At 46.6% G+C, this 20,090-nt stretch overlaps 1 protein-coding gene across 1 annotated transcript in view; it reads left to right on the top strand.

Annotated features, from left to right (window-relative positions):
• Positions 1-2,095: 2,095 nt before the first annotated feature.
• The window catches only part of SHOC2 (SHOC2 leucine rich repeat scaffold protein), a 111,187-nt gene continuing 93,192 nt past the window's right edge, over positions 2,096-20,090 (top strand). The window contains exon 1 of the mRNA XM_068255201.1: positions 2,096-2,181. The gene's annotated coding sequence lies outside the window, so the exon portion shown is untranslated. The remainder of the gene's footprint in view (positions 2,182-20,090) is intronic.

Genomic DNA, 20,090 nt, shown 5'->3' with positions numbered 1-20,090 from the left:
GTGTGCCCCATGGAGTTTGGGGGGGATTTAGTTAGTGTTCAGCCACAGGGATGCTGCATTTTAGGTAGAGCAATGATGTAAAAGTGATTTTTAAAATAAAAACGTGAATTTTATGAGACTTCAGAGTCTCTTTAAAGAAGAGGAAAGATAATTTAGTGAATGCAAAAGATTTACTTCCTGCTTTCTGCGCCTATTAACACAAAAAGTTTACTTCCTGCTGTCCGAGCGTATCACTCAAAGCAGGGGAAAAAGAATTTAGGGAACGCAAAAGGTTCAAAAATTTACTTAGAGGCAGAGCACATACAATATTATTTATTATAGGCTAAAAAGAATTGTGGCATCTAAAACCGTACCAGCACATTGTTATTAAATTCTTATCCATGTTTAAACCTCTGTGAACAGTTTTGAACCAATGTATACTTTTTGTCTCTTTTTATTTGTCTTTCTTTTACTGGATTTAAAGCTAGCCAATTTTTTATGGGAGGGGTTGACGGGTTGGCGCAGCGAGCACGTCACTGCAAATGTTGGGGGATTTGGGGAAAAAAAAAAAGTCGTTGGGATATGGATGGAGCTATCCGTTATGAAACTCTATACAGTGCTGCTGAAGATTTCAGTGCTATATAAATACACAATAATAATATGATTAGACATTAGACTATGACACAATTACATTTTTAAGTTCCTCTGAGGAAAGTCAGAAAAGGGGTGCATACTTTATGAAAGAGGGGGGTGCAAAGGAGGAGGGGGGATAAAGAGCTAGCGGCACAATACAGTGAGCCTGGTGGGAGAGGAGAAATGGCAGGAAGACCTCTGTGACTGAGCACCACAGCGGCACCCCTAGCCATAGCTACACCCGGTGCTGTGAGCACCTGCAGCCTTATGGTAGGTACGCCACTGGTGCATGCTTTAAAGAGACTCTGTAACATTAAAAAACGCCCCTGGGGGGTATGACCTCGGGTGGGGGAAGCCTCGGGATCCTAATGAGGCTTCCCACGCCGTCCTCTGTCCCACGGGGGTCTCTCTGCAGCCCTCCGAACAGCCGGCGACAGACCCGCCTGTGACTTCAGTATTTACCTTTGCAGGCTCCAGCGGGGGCGCTGTGGCTGCTGTCAGCTCTTAAGTAAACGGAAATACCCGATCTCAGTCGGGTCCGCTCTACTGCGCAGGCGCCGGAGACTTGCGCCTGCGCAGTAGAGCGGACCCGACGGCGATCGGGTATTTCCGCCTACTTCAGCGCCGACAGCTCTCAGAGCGCCTGCGCTGAAGCAGGGAAGGTAAATAATGACGTCACCGCTGTACAGAGGGCTGCAGCGAGACCCCTGAGGGACGGAGGACGGCGTGGGAAGCCTCATTAGGATCCTGAGGCTTCCCCCACCCGAGGTGACTACCCCCCAGTGGACGTTTTCACGTTACAGTTCCTCTTTAAAGCCTCTTCTATCACCAGTGGCTCCAGTCACAAGCTGTCAGGCCTGGTGCAAGAATAGGGTATAGAGCCTTCAGCAATATCCTCAGATGTACTGCATGGTGTAATAGCACCTGTGGCTGCAGGCCAGACACCGAGCAAGTGCTGCTCAGGCTTCCCGTGGGACTTATGCAGGGAAGTCTAACCCCGCTACCCCCTCCTCTCCTTACCTTGTTTGCTCCTGTTCCTGCTGCAGAAGCACCTCAAATCTAAAAATCCTGCTGTTGCTGAGCAACGGGGGACGTCAGCACGCTGCGCGCTTCGCCGCGATGCATCTCGGAATCTGTAGTTCTAACTCCCGAATACGGCGAAATTCGCCGCACGGGACCACTGAACTCGACTACCAGCCTAGCGCTGGGTGAGGGTGAATAGATAGAAGCAACGGAGTGTGGAATGGGCAGCCTGTCTCCGTCCTGTGGTTCATTTCTGGTTAGGTGCGGGTTTGTTCAGTGCGAATAAAGATTGTTGAAGTCAGGGAGAAAAAAAGAAGCTCGCGAGAAAAGGTCGGATGGAAGGCATCACGTGACACTGTTAGTGAATGGGGCGTAGAAGTGGCGTCTAAGGGTCACGTGAGGCGGAGGGCGGAGAGCGTGGTGACGTCATGCGTTGCAACGCGAAGGAGGAGGCGGAGCGGAGGAGGTGGAGGTGGAGGATGAGGATGGCGGCGGCGGAGGACAGCAGAGCGGGGAGACGGGAGGAGGACTAACCGCAGAGTGACGGTGAGCGGCACACCGAGACCCCTCTCTTACCTGTGATCACAGTCCCCGCCCGCTATACCCCTAACCTAGTGCAGGTGACACCCCGATTCCTCCCGTGCCTGTGACCCAACATACCTGCTCTCAACCACCACTGCAATGTATGACTCCCCCGTGACCCGCATCCCTGCTCTGACACCCCCAATCACCTCTCTGAACATTATTATCACCTCACTGACACCCTCATTCCTGCACTGACACCCCCAATCACCTCTGATTCCCCCCACCACTACCCCGACACTACCATTCCTGCACTGACACCCCCATTCTTATCACCTCACTGACACCCTCATTCCTGCACTTACACCCCCAATCACCTCTGATTCCCCCCACCACTACCCCGACACTACCATTCCTGCACTGACACCCCCATTCTTATCACCTCGCTGACACCCCCATTCTTATCACCTCGCTGACACCCCCATCACCTCTCTGACTCCACCCCCCCCGCCACTGCCCTGACACTGCGATCCCTGCACTGACACCCCCATTCTTATCACCTCACTGACACCCTCATTCCTGCGCTTACACCCCAATCACCTCACCTCTCTGAGTCCTCTATTACTGACACCCTCATTCCTGCACTGACACCCCCAATCACCTCTCTGACGACTCCTCCCACCACTGCCCTGACACTACGATTCCTGCACTGACACCCCCAATCATCTCTCTGACTCCCTCCACCACTGCCCCGACACTACCATTTCTGCACTGACACTACCATTTCTGCACTGACAATCCCAATCACCTCTCTGACTCCACCGCCACTGCCCTGACACTACCATCCCTGCACTGACACCCCTATTCTTATCACTTCACTGACACCCTCATTCCTGCACTGACTCCCCAATTACCTCTGACTCCTCCCACCACTGCCCCGACACTACCATTCCTGCACTGACACCCCCAGTCTTATCACTTCACTGACACCCCCAATCACCTCAGCTCTCTGCCTCCTCAATCATTGACACCCCACCCTGCAATGACACCCCAATGCAATCACCTCACTGACTTCCCCATCATTGCCTTGACACCACCATTCCTACACTGACATCGCCATTCTCATCACCGCACTGACTCCCCCCACCACTGCCCCAACACCCCCCTCATTCCTGCACTAACACTCCCAATCACCTCCTCACTGACTACTCCATCTCTGCCCTGATGCCCCCCCTATTCCTGCACTGACGCCACCAATTTCATCACCTCAGCGACTCCACCAACACCACCACCACTGTCCCGAACACCCCTCGTCATTCCTACGCTGAAACCCCCAATTCCATCACCTCACTGACTCCTCCCATCAATGCACTTACCCTACTAAATGCTCTTCACTATTGGCCTGACACCTTCCACTCCCCATGCCTACACTGATACCCCAATATTATCAACTGACTGATACCACTTTTAGTTGCACACACCCCGCTGTAAACCTCTTCCCTGTGTATGTATATATGTATATCTCTCCCATGAAAGCTCGAATCTGACATACCAGTGTCCTCATTGCTGCTACCCCTGTTTCAGCACCCCAGTGACTGACACCAAAACCCTACCATTACTGTACCCGTACCATCATTTGCTCCCTTCTATGGGCCCACTGCACTGGTGATCCTTTACACCGACACTCCTTCTTACGCCATTGCTGCCTATTTGGTTGTTTTTTGAACAGAGAAAAATGAGTTAGGCCCAGTGCACATTGAGTGGTTTTTACGTGCGATCTGCTGGCCGCATCTGCATGTAAATATGCTTGGCTAATGTATTTCAATGGGCTGGTGCACACCGGCGGTTTGAGGTTTGTAGCAAACCGCAAACGTGCCTCCTGCTGTAGGTTTGCGGTTTGCAAAAGTGTTTCTGCCTCAATGTAAAGTATAGTAAAAACGCAAACCGCTCTGAAAAACGCTAGATCAGAGCGGTTTTCCAGGCGTTTTTGTTACAGAAGCTGTTCAGTAACTGCTTTTACTGTAACAATATGTGTAATTTGCTACACAAAAACACACCCAAAACCGCTAGGTATGTTTAGAAAACCTCTCTAAACATACCTAGAATCACTCTGAAATCAGCTCACAACACCGCTAGCATATTGCGGATCTGCTAGCGGTTTTGGTGTGCACTGGGCCCTAAAGTTTGAAAAGGGGAGGTAGTGGTGGACTTGGCTCCATGAAATGGACTGTCAATAACCAGTAGTAATAAAACTCCAAAAATACAGCATGTTTTTTTTTTATTTTTGTTAGTTTTTTTTACGAGCATTAACCTGCTTCATGAGGCAATAGATGGGAGCAACTGTTCTGAGGTTCTCAGTTGGCCGAGAACCACAAAACAGTTGCTCCTATTTGTTGCCTGATGAAGCAGGGTAATGCCTGTGAAACGCGTTGCATTTCTGGAGTTTTATGATTAAATTAATTGACTTCTGAATGTTAACTGTTAAAGTCCATTTGGGGTCGGAAGTCCACCACTACCTCTCTTTTTAAGCCATTTTCTTTTAACTAATTTTATTCTATTTTGTTGACTTTTTTTTTTTTATTCAAAAAAAAAAAAAATTCTTAGTCCACCCTTGGCAGAGGAGTGTTGCCTCTATTCTTTTCAATTCTACAAAGGGTGTCTTTTTAACCTGAGTGGGGTCGGGGCTAATCTCCCCAACTGCGGTTAGCGGTTGCCTCAGGGCCTGTTTCCACTTGTGCGGTGCGAATTAGTCACGGAAATGCAAAACGAATTCGCACACGTATGCAAATTTTACTGCGAATTTGCAGGCGTTTTTGCATATGTTAGTAAGTATGCAAATTTAACCATGTCAGTGCCTGTGTGCTTTTACATTGATTTTATGCGAAAACACCCGCAAATTCGCGGTAAAATTCGCATACGAAAATGCATGTGAATTTCCTATTAAATACATTGTATGCGAATCGCATAGCGGTAAACGATATGCAAACTCTGCGGGGTCTACCGTGCAGATTTGTTCTGCACAGAAAAACGCTCAGAAATCCTGACAAGTGGAAACAGGCCCATCCACTTGTATTGTCTATGTGAATCTGCGTGCAGGAAACGCATGCAGATTCGCTCTAGTGGAAACGGGCCCTCAACGTCAACCCACCTGTGTGAACACCTTTTTCATCTAACTCACTGTACTAATATACTACACTATTTGGGGCTCTCGATTGTTCTTTTGTATTTTTTTTCCCGCGAACATTCAGCAGCTTTGATAACCAAGTCCCAACTGTTAGTTTGGCTTCATCAGTGCCTTCCCGAGGTTGGGAGTGGTTTGCATCATAGTTTGCTCTAACTCCATTTATTTGTTATATATTCAATGCAACAGTTATACATGACCGTATAAACGTATACAACTAGGAGCGCCCCCTCCAAGAAGGGATCAACCATATGCTAATCTCCCCTGCTATCACCCCACACGTGCAGCCCAAGTCTGACCGAAACGACAGCCCCTGGAAAGTGCCTGCCTATCTCCCATAGCCTTCGCTATTCCCAAGGATATTCCATCAATGGTAACTATGCTGCTTATCGAGAAAGGAAAGCAAATAAGGGGATGGGCACTACACTATTTCTTTAGCAAATTGTTCCATTAAAAAAATAATAAACCTCTGCTGAGAATCCTTTGCTGGGAGTCAGGTCGCCCCAGAACCCGCCAGACCCCACCGTTCACCACCACGACAGCAGTCCGGGAAGGTAGCCTTCCACTGCAAATCCTACTCCACAGGGAATACGTCTCTCCTTTACCCATACTCAGCTCTATCATATTCTGCACCCCTGCAACAGTGATCTTTCCACCTAAACTTTTTTCAAAAACGAAAACCACCAATCTTAATACTTGGCTGCTCCCTCTTCTCTCTCTCCCCCCATCCCCCCCCCCCTTTTTAGTCACTTCAAACTATTCATCCATACCATACAATTCCCCTTCCATCTAACCATTCATTCCAGGTCTAGTCACTTTTAACCAGGGCTGTGGAGTTGGAGTCTGAGTAGAGGAGTCTGAGTCGGGGCAATTTTGGGCACCCGGAGTCGGAGTCAATGATTTCATAAACTAAGGAGTCGGGAGTTGGAGTCGGCTGATTTTTGTACAAAATCCACATCCCTGTTAAGTATTAGACTAAGGAGTCGGAGTCGATGTGTCAGAGCCATTTTGGGTACCCGGAGTCGGAGTCGTGATTTCATAAACTGAGGAGTCCGAGTTGGAGTCGGAAGATTTTTGTACCGACTCCACAGCCCTGCTTTTAACCGCTTGAATGGATTAAATCCAGCTAAACCATAACTTATTTGTGTCTTTCCTTGTTTTTGGGGTGGATTGTATCCTTCCCTCCATTTCTCCTGTTTTTTCCTCTTCTGTTTCATCCTCCAAAGTTATTGACATTTCATCTATCCAATCTTGAAGGGATGGAACATCCTGTTTTTTCCATAGTTTTAGAATAAGTCTCCTTGCAACAGATGTTCCTAGAGTTACAAGTGACTCCCATGTCTGACCCAATCCTAGCCTCACATCCAGTAAAGCAAATAGAGCTTCCCCAAAATCCATCACTATATTCATAGAGGTTTTATCTCTAAGAAAGATCTCTCCCTCTCTCCAAAATCTTCTTCTTCTTTTGTATTTTTCGAGTACCATTACAGCCTAAAGCCTAATCTACACGTAGCGATCTGGCGGCTTGATCAGCTGCCGGATCGCCTCTTCTGCATCCCCGCTCGTCCGCGTGTGCGACAGATTCGATACCCGCTCGTCCCCGCCGGCGCCGCTTATCTTCCGCTCGATTCCCTGCTATTGTCCGCTCGCGGGTGTTCGAGCGGGGAATCGCCCACGGCGAGATCGGACCTGATGCGACTCGATCGATAAGCCAAATCGCAGCGTGTAGACCCAGCTTAAAAATGACAATCCAATGTCACAGACTGCTGCTCTCCCCATCTTTCATCGCCTCATGGGCTACCACCAGGGATGTGCTCACGAGTAATTACGAGTAGCTAGCCACTCAAAATCATGATTCTAATGAGGCTTAAAGAGACTCTGAAGCGAGAATAAATCTCGCTTCAGAGCTCATAGTTAGCAGGGGCACGTGTGCCCCTGCTAAAACGCCGCTATCCCGCGGCTAAACGGGGGTCCCTTCACCCCCAAACCCACCCCCGCAAGACTTGGTCGCAAGTTGGTCGTAAATTATCTTCTTCCTGGAGGCAGGGCTAACGCTATCAGATGTGCATCGCCGCCTCTCCCCCGCCCCTCTCAGTGAAGGAAGACAGAGAGGGGCAGGGGAGAGGTGGAGATACGTGCCTGACAGACGCGCGTGGGGCAGGGCTGTGGCGGTTAGCCCTGCCCCAACCAGGAAGCGCTCCCCCGCTGCACCGAGGGGATTTGGGGGATCAGGGACCTCCGTTAAGCCGCGGGATAGCGGCGTTTTAGCAGGGGCACACATGCCCCTGCTAACTATGAGGTCTGAAGCGAGATTTATTGCAGAGCGCTTCCGTCTTTTGATCCGGAAAAAATAAATACAATGTAGTGTTTTTTTGTTTTTTTTAAATCGCTCACGCAATTGCTTGCCAAAGCGATTTTGTGAGCGTTTGCGTCTTCCTACACCTTCCACTGAATCGCCTTAAAAATGGCCTAAGCGCCACTTTTCAAAGCGGATCGCAAACGAACCGCTCACGAACCGCTCTGATGAACTCTCTCATAGAGAATCATTGCACAAGCGATTTCAGTACGTCAAAAAGCAATCCACTTGTTGTCATGTGTTCTACAGTGGTTCCCTGGATCTGCCACTCACTGCATTGACCATCTAAACTAAGCTTCCCCCTCTCAATCTCCTGCCCCCTCCCAGTTTTTCCTCCCCAGATTACTCCACTGACCATAGTCTCTTGTTGGGTCAGTAAAGACATTGAGATGGGCCTGTGACTTCATCCCACTTTATATTTGACATTCCTGCCCTAACTTGTTCATTCTTTAGTTATTGCTCCTGCTTTTTCATCACCCAACAAATCTCATTACTGTGCCGGTGATGAGTACCGTAGTTATATTTTGTCAAGTAAAATACTTTATCGGGTTGTATTGGGCAGCACGGTGGCGTAGTGGTTAGCTCTCTCGCCTTGCAAGCGCTGGGTCCCCAGTTTCGAATCCCAGCCAGGTCAACATCTGCAAGGAGTTTGTATGTTCTCCCTGTGTCTGTGTGGGTTTCCTCCGAGCACCCCAGTTTCCTCCCACATCCCAAAAACCTATAGAAGAATTGGCCTTAAAACTATGATACATGCACTACACGTTACAGACATGACTATGGTAGGGACTAGATTGTGAGCTCCTCTGAGGGACAGTTAGTGACAAGACAATATTCTCTGTACAGTGCTGCGTAATATGTCGGCGCTATATACATACTTAAATAATAAATAAATGACTGATTAGATGACGTGAGGGGAATACCTTGGTGGTCCAGTGGTCACACCTTTGCTAACCTACCCCCTGACACATGCCTTACACTAACCTCTCCTTCTTCACTCCTAAAGCTAACCTGCCTTTAAGGGGCAACTGAAGTGAGAGGGATATGGGGCCTGCCATGTTTATTTCCTTTTAAGCAATATCAGTTGCCTGGTTGTACTGCTGATCCTCTGCCTCTAATACTTTTAGACATAGACCCTGAACAAGCATGCAGCAGATCAGGTGTTTCTGACAAGATTATGTGCATGCTTGTTTCTGGTGTTATTCTGACACTACTGCAGCCAAATAGATCAGCAGGGCTGCCAGGTATTGTTTAAAAGGAAATAAATATGGCAACCTGCATATTCTTACCATTTCATGTGTCCTTTAAAACTACTCCTATGGGATACCTATCGACAAGTTGGCGGAGGGATAACAGAAGGATGCTACAAATAGGGATTTAGCATGCCTCAATAAGCAGGCTAAATTGACATCACACTGGCAATCTTTATTGTCGTAAATTCCAAACTTCCCTTCATCTTTTATGACTAAGCCCACCTGCCACCAGAGATACCCCAAATCTTTTGTGAACCTTCCGCCCTTGTGTTGCTTCATCCAAATCCTTTTTACCTCGAGCCCCCTGACTGAACTAACTGCTTCTTCAAGACCGGGCCTTGACTGACACCCCTTATTCCTCTCATCCTTTTCTTTATATCACAGTCCTCCCCTTTCTCCTCTTATTGCAGCTTCTCACACCCCAAAACCCAGTTAATCAGCTCTTCATTTGCTTGCCTTACACCATTTGCTAACTGGAAATAGCTGTTTTTTTTTGGGTCTCTCACATTCTCTAACACTTCAGTCATTTAGGCTTTTGACACTTTCCCGTCTTTAATCATCTTCCTTGTATGAGCTCAAACTGTAACCTACGGACATATATGTTAATACAAAGCCTGCTTGCAGCAAGTTAGAATAACGCGATCTGCTACAACGCAGTGCTGTGAACAGGCCCATAGGATTGTATGGGCCGTGAACTGACATGCATAATTATTCTGCAGTGCAATTGATGTAGTGTAAAAGGACTCTCCTGCTAGAAGTTTTCTTTGTGTAGAAGCGGATTATATCCAAATCAAAATCTCTATCCCCATTGCATGTTAAACTGTTCATACACTAAACGATTTTGCTTTCAATCGTAACTGTGATCAATATTAAGATCGACATTACAAGCAACTGACCAAAACGAACATTGCGGTTCATTGCTTTGACTGTAATATCGATTGTAATTGCTTGTAAATACTTAAATCCACTTCAGTTTTTGCCAACATTAAACATTTTGGTATAAGGCTAGGTTTACAGTGGGAAGTTGTATTCCCTGTATAACAGGAACGTAACGAAAAGAGTCTCGCAACATTATGGCTGCGTTGCATACAGTCCAATGGAAAGTACTGGTTAATGGGTGCGTTTTGCATGAAGTGCATTGCAGTGTGCTAAACTGCTCTACAAATTGGTCACTACATCGCTATGCACCACTGTGAATGGGGCCTAATCGAATGTCTGCGTAGACCAAAAAAAGTGTAGTGTATGGCCAGCTATAGGTTCATACACACCTACCAACTATTTTCCAAACTTGTCTGTTAAGCCCCATACAACTTTTGTTGTGAAACAAGTTGATACAACTAAAAAAAGTATTTTGCTTTTGTTCAAACAGCTGATAAGACCGATAAGAAGTCAATCCAACTGTTGGATTGACTTCTTATCAGTTGTTTGAACAATGGCAATTTTTTTTTTTTTTTTTTTTTTTTGTTGTTTCAACTTGTTTCACAACAAAAGCTTTTTGACAGCTGTGCTGCATAAAAGACTGCTGTTGAGCGTGTGTATGGGGCTTAAAGCAGTACGATCAGCCATACCATGCCAGGGGAAAAAAACACATATATAAGTAGATAAATACTTGAGCTACTTGCATAACACATGTATTATACTGCCCATGTTTTGATTTCAGTGAATGTTATATAGTAAATGACGAGAGTTCTGTTCCTGGTGGGGGCCATGTCTTTTGCCTACAGTTAAGGCTAACCCGTGATTTCATTTCTGCCCTTCATTTTTTTTCTTGTCTCTTCCAATCACTGAGTCGCCTCAGCCTTGCTTGTAAACACAAATGAGTAGGGGATTAGGTTTCAGATAAGCAGCTGGTAGAGTTGGGCGAACTGTTAGCGCAACTGCAGCCGAACTGTTCGGCTGCCCAACCTGTCATGTGGCTGTGGCTCTTACTACTTCCGGGTCGCAATGACCCGGAGTAGTACGTCTGCGCTGGCCCGGCGGAGCGTGTCCTAGATCGCGCTCCCGTTGCCGGGCACTCTCTGCGCATGTGTGTGACGTCACTCATGACGTCACACACATGCGCAGAGAGTGCCCGGCAACGGGAGCGCGATCTAGGACGCGCTCCGCCGGGCCAGCGCAGACGTACTACTCCGGGTCATTGCGACCCGGAAGTAGTAAGAGCCACAGCCACATGACAGGTTGGGCAGCCGAACAGTTCGGCTGCAGTTGCGCTAACAGTTCGCCCAACTCTAGCAGCTGGCAGGGAAATAAAGGAAAGAGGAGGAATAGATTATAGATAAAAATAACTCCCAGCATGCAATTATTTGGCACCGACTACTAAAGAACCAGTGTTCCTTAAGTATGTGATAACTCCAAATCATAACAGCAGAAACAGTTTTGAAAGTTTTGAATGCAGGAATAGCATCTTTATCACTTAATACACTCAGACCAGTTGCTGTTGAAATTTGATTTTTATGGTGACGATACCGCTTTAACAGACTAGCTTGGCAGATAGTTGGTAGGTGTGTATGAACCTTTACACTAGTAGCAAAGAGTAGAAGTAAGGTTCTGCACACTACAAATACATTTATTGTCCAACCTTGCACATTAACATACAATACTCGTCTACTGACAATCGCTTCGGGGCCTCGCAGGGTCCCCCTTTATCAAGGTATCTAAAACAAAAGATATATGGCAATCTCTTTCCATGTGTGTATTTCTGTACAGGAATGTTAATCATTTTTTAAACTTGTGTATTTATGTAGTGCAGGCATGTTCTGAACTGCTTTTACATAGTCTATATAGTCATGTCACTGAGTTTGCATCTATCAGTGACATTAAAGTGGAACTCCTGAACTCTTGCACAGGACAGAAGGAAAACGGAGAAATACACCGTCTGTGAGAGTTTAGCCTGTCTAATTCCGCCTCATCTGTGCCTAATCACCACTGTAATTTGATATTTCAGCTGTGTCAGCTGGGGAATCTCCTCTGTGGCAAAGGATCTAATTTGTAAACCAAAAACTTTAACAATGGCCTCGATTCATAAAAGTGTGTTCGGTGAAGTACATCCGTGCGGGAAAACTCCGCGCTCGGTATTTCAGACTTCTGGGTGGTCATTCATAAAATGTTGCCTGTTGCGATAGCAGAGCGGAGATTTCCCGCTGTAGGCAGGCGGTAGGCTGTTGGGAGCCTTGCGGAAACACAGAAGCTGGCTGAGTTCCTCAGTGCGCTGCTCTCTCTCTGCTGCTTCTTGGGAGGTCTGTCCCATTCACTGCAATGTATTCCGCAGGCTTCTCGCCTCATCCGAGGTAGCGGTAATCCCCATCCACATACCGCTTGCTCTAATTTTTATGAATTGAAATTTTGTTACATTTGTTATGAAAAGCACCGCAAAAGGCGGTGATTTATTGCTCTGCTCGGGAATGTCGGCTTTTCATGCGGAAACAGCCTTTATGAATACTCATTTTGCTAAGTGGTCGGTAAAGTCAGCTGTTTTCAGCATTTCCGCAAGCGGGAATGCTTTATGAATCGAGGCCAATATGTCTGCTTCCATGAAAGCAGGAAATGGATACCTTGAAGATTTATTGCAGAATTTGTATGAGCTGTAACAAAGAAATATTTTTACTTAAAGGTCATTATGCCATTTCTATCTTTTAGAGCAAGGAGGAAGTTCTGAGTCCAGGTTCGCTTAAAGGGATACTGTAGGGGGGTCGGGGGAAAATGAGCTGAACTTACCCGGGGCTTCTAATGGTCCCCCGCAGACATCCTGTGTTGGCGCAGCCACTCACTGATGCTCCGGCCCCGCCTCCAGTTCACTTCTGGAATTTCTTACTTTAAAGTCAGAAAACCACTGCGCCTGCACGCCCGTGTCCTCGCTCCCGCTGATGTCACCAGGAGTGTACTGCGCAGACACAGACCATACTGGGCCTGCGCTGTGCGCTCTTGATGACATCAGCGGGATCGAGGACACGGCAACGCAGGCGCTGTGGTTTTCAGACTTTAAAGTCTGAAATTCCAGAAGTGAACCGGAGGCGGGGCCGGAGCATCGGTGAGTGGCTGCGCCAACACAGGATGTCTGCCGGGGACCGTTAGAAGCCCCGGGTAAGTTCAACTCATTTTCCCCTGACCCCCCTACAGTATCCCTTTAAGACTTATGCATTTTTCCAAAAAATGCAGCCTGATGAGCTACTGAAAATGCAATGAACTGTGAAATGTGAATGTTGAGAAAACAAATATGGTTTTCCTATGGAAAGCTGTATGCAACGCGGTTTTTAAATAGTTCATACTATGAGCATTTTGAGATTTTAAAAAATTGCCAGCGTTTTTTTTAAAAGAGCTTTAAAAGTGCTTGCGTAATGAATCAAATGTGAGTGTTCTCACATGAGCGATGATCTTTCTTTCCAATCACAAACGCGGGTTCTGCTCCATTTTCTGAGCTTTTGCGCTTTAGTGCAAGGTATTGGAAAGATTGGAAGATTGCACTTCCTGTTTGTCTGCACACAGAAAATCTGTAAGAAAATCGCTTTCAAAAAATGCCGTTAATTGCTTAAAAAATTGTTCACAAAACCGCTTAGCAATTGCGATTTGTAGTGTGGACTAGGCCTAAGAGACACACAAGGAGAAATGCGGACAGGATGCACTTGACTTCACATTCATTTTTGCCGAGTTGATGTAGAATTATGCAAATGTATGCGGCATGAAAATGGATCCATTGAATTCTACCTAAGCTTCGTTCAACTGATCCATTTTCAAACTGCATAAATTTGCATAATTCTGCACCAACCTGGGATCATTTGCATCTCATTGACCAACCCTGATGGAGGTGAGTCTGATCAGATTGTTGGGATCGATCTGATTTTCATTAATCTGATTGGATTAGTTAGATTTTCATCCGTTAGTGGCCCCAAGCGATCATTTCTGAACGTTCATACAAATCATTCAATCATTCAAACATTCAAAGGGTCATTACTTCTGCTTTTTCATCTTAAAAGGCAGAGGCATCTTAAAAGGCAGAGCGTGGATTCTAAACTGCAATTGTGACAGTCTGATGAAATCTTAAAATTTAAAACTATTAAACTGATAATAAAACCAAGCCTCTTTCTACTTTTCTATACTGCTAATCTTACAATTCCAATTCATTATCACATAAGTTTATTTTCACTTCTGGTTCACTTTAAATGTGTCTATTGTAAGAAAATGGTGACAGAGGTGCATGGCTGTTTTTCTAACCACATATGCTATTACTCCGTTGTTATTGCCTGATGAAGCGGGATCAAACCTGCGAAACGCGTTGCATTGTCCCCTGGAGTATATAAATAAACTTGTTCTATTTGGCAAACATGTCTGCTCGAATGAGGCAAGTCCACCACTACTCATGTTTTTAACTTTTTAGATACTTTTAACCTTTTGGCTCCTCTGTATCCATACTATGCTATGTAAGGAGATGTGACTTTGTTTCTCATCAGAAGTTATAGCATTATTATTATCAAGTAGGTGCAAGACCCTACCTCTTCTAACGGGGAATCAGACGCTCTCTAGACACTGGACAGGTGCATACCTATGATAAAAGGGCGTATCGCAATGACCGCATACAAGAGATCCCTGGTCGCTGTCCCCTCAAGTGTAAAATGCCCCCTCCCCCGATGCCCATGCTCTTTAACCTTGTGGGGACCACGTGTAGTAAATCCTAGGTGCACTTGTGGCTTCCTAACTCTGATGCGGCGTAGGATTTACACCACCTGCCATTTCTGCTCCCGACATGATTGTGTACACCTGAGAGGGGAAATTAAGCTGTCATATGACAGCTGACATCTTCCTTCAGTGATCAGGAGCCATCGTGATTAACTCCTGATCACGTGATTGCTGGCCGATCGTAGTGATCACTATTGGCAGCGACTGTCTGAGGGGAAGAAGATAACGGACTGCCTTCCTAACCATGCCCTGGCGATAGGCGCTCTGCTCCGGCCAGCATCTCTGCTCGTTCTGCCTTAAGTGTTGAGTCCTAGCTTGATGACTTCATCAAGCCGCGACCCGGAACTTGGCAGCAGCGTGAGCTGGGATGCTGGTAAGAGCGGAGGGGGCAAGAGCTGCTTATCGCTGGAGCCTGGGAGGTGAGTAAAGGCTGCTGGCCACACTGGGGACACCATGCCTAGCTAGCTATACTGGGGATCTGCATGCCTGACCCCCCCCCCCCCCGCCCCCCCAACGTGAATCCCAGCATCCTCTGTCTTTACTGCAAGAGCCTGTGCCACATGAAGGGGGGGCAGGCAGCAGAGGCTAAAATCGATCTGAAACAGGTCTACGGTGTTTAGTTGGGTATCATATCTCTCTCTGTTTAGATTTGAGATCATAGAGCAGTGTTCTCCCCAGAAATTTTTTCCAGCCAGGTGGCATGAAAAAGTAGCCAGATGGGGCGAGATGACAGAATGCAGGGCAGGCGCTTCTCTGCTTACAGCAGAGAGGGAAGTGAGCCGATGACAGCCGGGTGCTCACCAAAACTAGCCAGGTGGAGCACCCGGCTAAAAGAGCCTGGGGAGAACACTGGAGAGCTCTGTCTCTTGTCGATCTGCACATACATCGCCTGATGTATGGGCACTATCAAACTTAATATCTAGCTCCTTTCATGGCTAAGCTCTGAATTGCACCATCTCTATTATCTGTTTCTCCAATAAATTATGGCAGGTAAATAATTGCCATCGTATCTAAATGCAGTTAGTTGTTAAACAGAATTTGACATCATACATTGCTCACTGGAGAATTGGATAAATGTGATATGAATTGATTTTTTTTTTTCCCCCTCTTTTAGTTGGCGTTAGTTGTTACTGTGCATTTGTGACATTTACTCTGTGGGCTTTTCCATTGTCCGCAGTCAGATGCTGCACAGGCCTAAAATATCTGACTTGTGCGATCAGATTATAATAGTGTGATGGCATACAGGATGTTCCTGGCTTATTTATCCATTCTTAGCCCAAGTTCAGACTTGCTTTATTATTGCAAACTGTGTGGAAGGTATTATAAGTTGCAGAGCACAAAGTTTTGCACCTTGCACATAAGTCTTATGTGCATTATGATTTTTTATTTTTTTTTAAATTAACTGGCTTGATGAGGTTTTCGAAACTGACTTCCTTTGTGATTAAGGGCTGGTTCAGACGGGCGTTTTTGTGGCGTTTAACGCAGCGTTTTTTGGGATCTACTGCCATCCCATGCAAGTGAATGGGAGCGTTTAGAGCTGGCTTTTGCAGGCTTTCATGAAAGCCTGGCAGTAGATCCCAGCGTTGCGTCTAGTCTCAAAAGCAACATGCTGCTTTCAGAGGCAGTAAACGCGAGGAAACAATAGCAGAGACCAGAACTGCTAGCCTTGAACGCTTTTCAAAAGCTTTCAAAAGCTAGCTTTTAAACGCTGGCGTTTAAACGCTGGCGTTTGAACGCAATGCCAAGCAAAAGCTCAGCAGACGCCCGTGTGAACCAGCCCTTATAGTCTGAGAACTGTCCAAACTTGACCATTGTTTAGCGTACTGGTTAATGCTGTTGCCTTTGATGTAGGGTTTGAGCCATTGAACATAGTTAAAATTCCAGTTCTAGCCAGTTTGTAAACCACTGAAAGTGAGAGATGGGGCCAAAGAAAAAAAGATACATACCTCCAGCCTAATTGCTCCCTCGTGGTCCTTAGTCACTGCCTGGATCCTCCACAAATTACAAAGATAAGATGAGAGCTGGAGACATGCCAGGTAGCCAAGACTTTAACACAGGAGGCTAAAGGTGGTAAACTCACCTGCTGCTCCCGTGCATCGGTTAGGTGCTTGCTGTAGATCGGCAGAGGCAGTGGAGAGGCAGACCACACTGAGTTACATCTATGCATGGCCACACTAGGACATGTCGTCTGTGTGTTTGTTTTTTGCTGCTGTGTAATTGCATTGCGTGTAAAGCACTGACACGTGTAGGGTTACAAATGCTGACATTAGGCTGCATGAAATTGCAGCCAGAAGCACTCAGTGGCCAGCAGATGGGAGGCTGATCTTCCTGACAAGCATGCAGTTCGGCCTAGTGCACACCAGAGCGTTTCCGCTGCGGTTTGCGATCCGCTTGCGGGTGCGGATCCGCTAGGGTAATGTATTTCAATGGGCTGGTGCACACCAGAGCGGGAGGCCTTTTGCAGAAACGCATACTCCCGGGCTGCTGCAGATTTTGGATTGCGGATGCGTTTCTGCCTCAATGTTAAGTATAGGAAAAACGCAAACCGCTCTGAAAAACGGCACTTCAGAGCGGTTTGCCAGGCGGTTTTTGTTACAGTAGCTGTTCAGTAACAGCTTTACTGTAACAACACATGAAATCTACTACACCAAAAACGCTTCCCAAAACCGCAAAATGCTAGCAGAAACGCTACAGAAAAAGAAGAAAAAGCGTTTCAAAATCTGCTAGCATTTTGTGGATCTGCTAGCGGTTTTTGGTGTGCACCAGGCCTTCAAGACTACCTCTGGTAAAAAAAAAAAAAAAAAGAGGCTTAAATACTTACCCGATCCAGTGCCTTTGGGTCTCAAGTGATGCTCCGCCCCCCTCCTCGGCAGTGCAGTTGTGGCCATGTTTCTGAAGATTGATGAAGTTTTTCGGAAACCTCTGCCTGTCCCCAGCTCGGCTACCAGCCAATTAGGAAAATAGCCAGGGCTGCACTATTTAGAGGAAAAAGCGATCACCTGCCTGGAGAGATGGCTGAATAGGTAAGTATTTATTTAACCCTGAAGCTCCCCCCCCCCCCCCCCCAATCCTCCATCTTTAAAGGACAACTGTAACAAAATAAATATAGCAGCCTCCATGTCCCTATCTTTTTAACAATACCAGTTGGGCTGTCCTGCTGATACTCTGCCTCTAATACTTTTAGCCCTAGACCCTGCAAGCATGCAGCAGATCAGGCGTTTCTGACATTTTCTGAGCTGACAAGATTAGCAGCATGTTTGGTTTCAGACACTACTGCAGTCAAATAGATCAGCAGGGCTACCAAGCCAATGGTATTTTTTAAAAGGCAATAAATAAGGCAGCCTCCATATCCCTCTTGTTACAGTTGTCCTTTAAGATGGGGCCTGTCGTGGCAGGCTCCGTTTTTGTACCAGAGGTACTCCTTTAAGCCTCCCGTGTGAAAGAGGCCTAAAGATTACAGCTGTCTAACTTTTGAGTTTATCTGTAGTTGGTTGTCTATAGAAGTGGCTTATAACAATTTCCTAGCTTTCCTCTGGGTTTCATAGTATTAGTTCACTCCTGTGTATTATGAGGTACAGACTAACCAGCAAGCTCATGGTGACCCAGAACTCATTGGAGTGTGTAAGGAACTACAATGGTCCTAAAAGCCCCCTTACTAAGATGTTAAGAAATTATGAAATGCCTGATCAGAGATTGCCTTTAGTGAAGACTGCATGCTCAAATATTGTGTTCTAGAACCACACCCAAGAACATAGATTCAAATTAGTAATGCTGCTCAAGGTGCATAGACGCACCCAATTTTGATTGGCCAATTCTACCACCTCCATGTAGTGTGAGGGCCCTTTTCCACTAGCGGCGTTTGCGATGCTGAATCGCAAAACCGCAAACCGCTAGCGATTTTACAATCGCTACGGTTTGCTTTTTAACATGGGAATCGCGGTAGGTCATTTCCACTACCGCGATTCGTTTTTGCGGGGAACGCGAACGCGCGGCGGAGCGATAATTGCCGCGATTTTGCTATGCAGTGCATAGCATAGCAAAATCGCGGCCGCAAACGTCGGGGGAATCGCCGGTTTTGCGATTCAGCAATCGCTAGCGTTCAGCGTGAACGCTAGCGATTGCAGGTGGAAAAGGGCCCTGAGGGCCAGCAGAGTTTAATACTATGAACAGATTGTATAGCAAGCTCTCATACTACACCACAGGTGTTGAACTCCAGGCCTGGATCCATGCCAGTGATTAGGATGGACTGAGAAAGAGAGGAATGTGTTCTACCTGATGGACCACACCTTTCCTGATTTAGACCCATCAATTCATTTCAGCTGTGTCAAAAATGTGTGAGAACCTCTGCCCTCGAAGGACCGATTTGACATCCTTGTGGATGTGGTAAAATTGGCCAGTCAAAATTGGATGTGTGTACCAGTCTAAGGAGTGTCGTGAGGAAGCTCACCTGTGTTGATGGAGAGTCCCTCCACTTTGACCTTTCAGTCCCACCTGCTGGTCCTTCAGACCCAATCTTTGGGACTGCTGACAATGTTGTTGTGTAGTTTTACTGTGGGGTAACCTGGGCTTGCAGTTTCTCCTCATATGATCAGTTTATCTATCTCTAGTTCACATCAGGGTCATTTTAGTCAGTAGTGTCAGGTCACAGTTGCTAGCAGGTTGTTATGACGTGTCCTCACATACTCTTTTTGTTACCTGGATTTGCTCTTACATGGGAATCCCTTCCAACAGTCCTAAGACCAAATTGTGCTGCATTGGCAGAGTATCCGTATAGCCCAGAAACGCTGCGTACTCTGGCTGTCCATTGCTGTCTCCAGGGCTGTGGAGTCGAGGAGTCGGAGTAGGGGCAATTTTGGGCACCCGGAGTTGAAGTCGGAGTCGTGGTTTCATAAACTGAGGAGTCAGTCGGGTGATTTTTGTACAAAATCCACAGCCCTGTTAAATATTAGACTAAGGAGTCGGAGTCGAGGAGTCGGAGCCATTTTGGTGAGTCGGAGTCGTGGTTTCATAAAACTGAGGAGTCTGAAGATTTTTGTACCGACTCCACAGTTCTGGCTGTCTCTGATCCTTAGGCCTCTGTCAGCCTCGGCCCGGCTGTGAAGCGCGAGTGGTCAGGTCTGGTACAGATTCCCACTGGGGGACATGGCATTTACTTGTGTACACCCCTTAAGTACTGGAAGAAGGGTTTGGGTCATTCATTGACGCTCTCGGATTAGGACTTTGTCTGGGGCCACACATTTTGAAAAAGGTGTGCGATTTTTGTACAATGCAAAATCAAACGCAATGCTTTTCAATGGCAATGCGTACGTTTGTTTCAGGCGCATTTGAAAAATTGGTTCCAGGCCGCATAAAATCACAACCCACATACGATTCCCATAGACTGCTAGCAGGTGCTGGCAGACGCACATGCAAAAACGCAGACAGAACATGAAAAATTGTCTGCGTAAATCCGCCTGTTTTACAAAAGTGTGACCTC

Source organism: Hyperolius riggenbachi, chromosome 10 (assembly GCF_040937935.1).
Source record: "Hyperolius riggenbachi isolate aHypRig1 chromosome 10, aHypRig1.pri, whole genome shotgun sequence".
NCBI lineage: Eukaryota > Metazoa > Chordata > Amphibia > Anura > Hyperoliidae > Hyperolius > Hyperolius riggenbachi.
The sequence above is the reverse complement of the archived record's forward strand: the minus strand, read 5'-3'. Positions and strand labels throughout refer to the sequence as shown.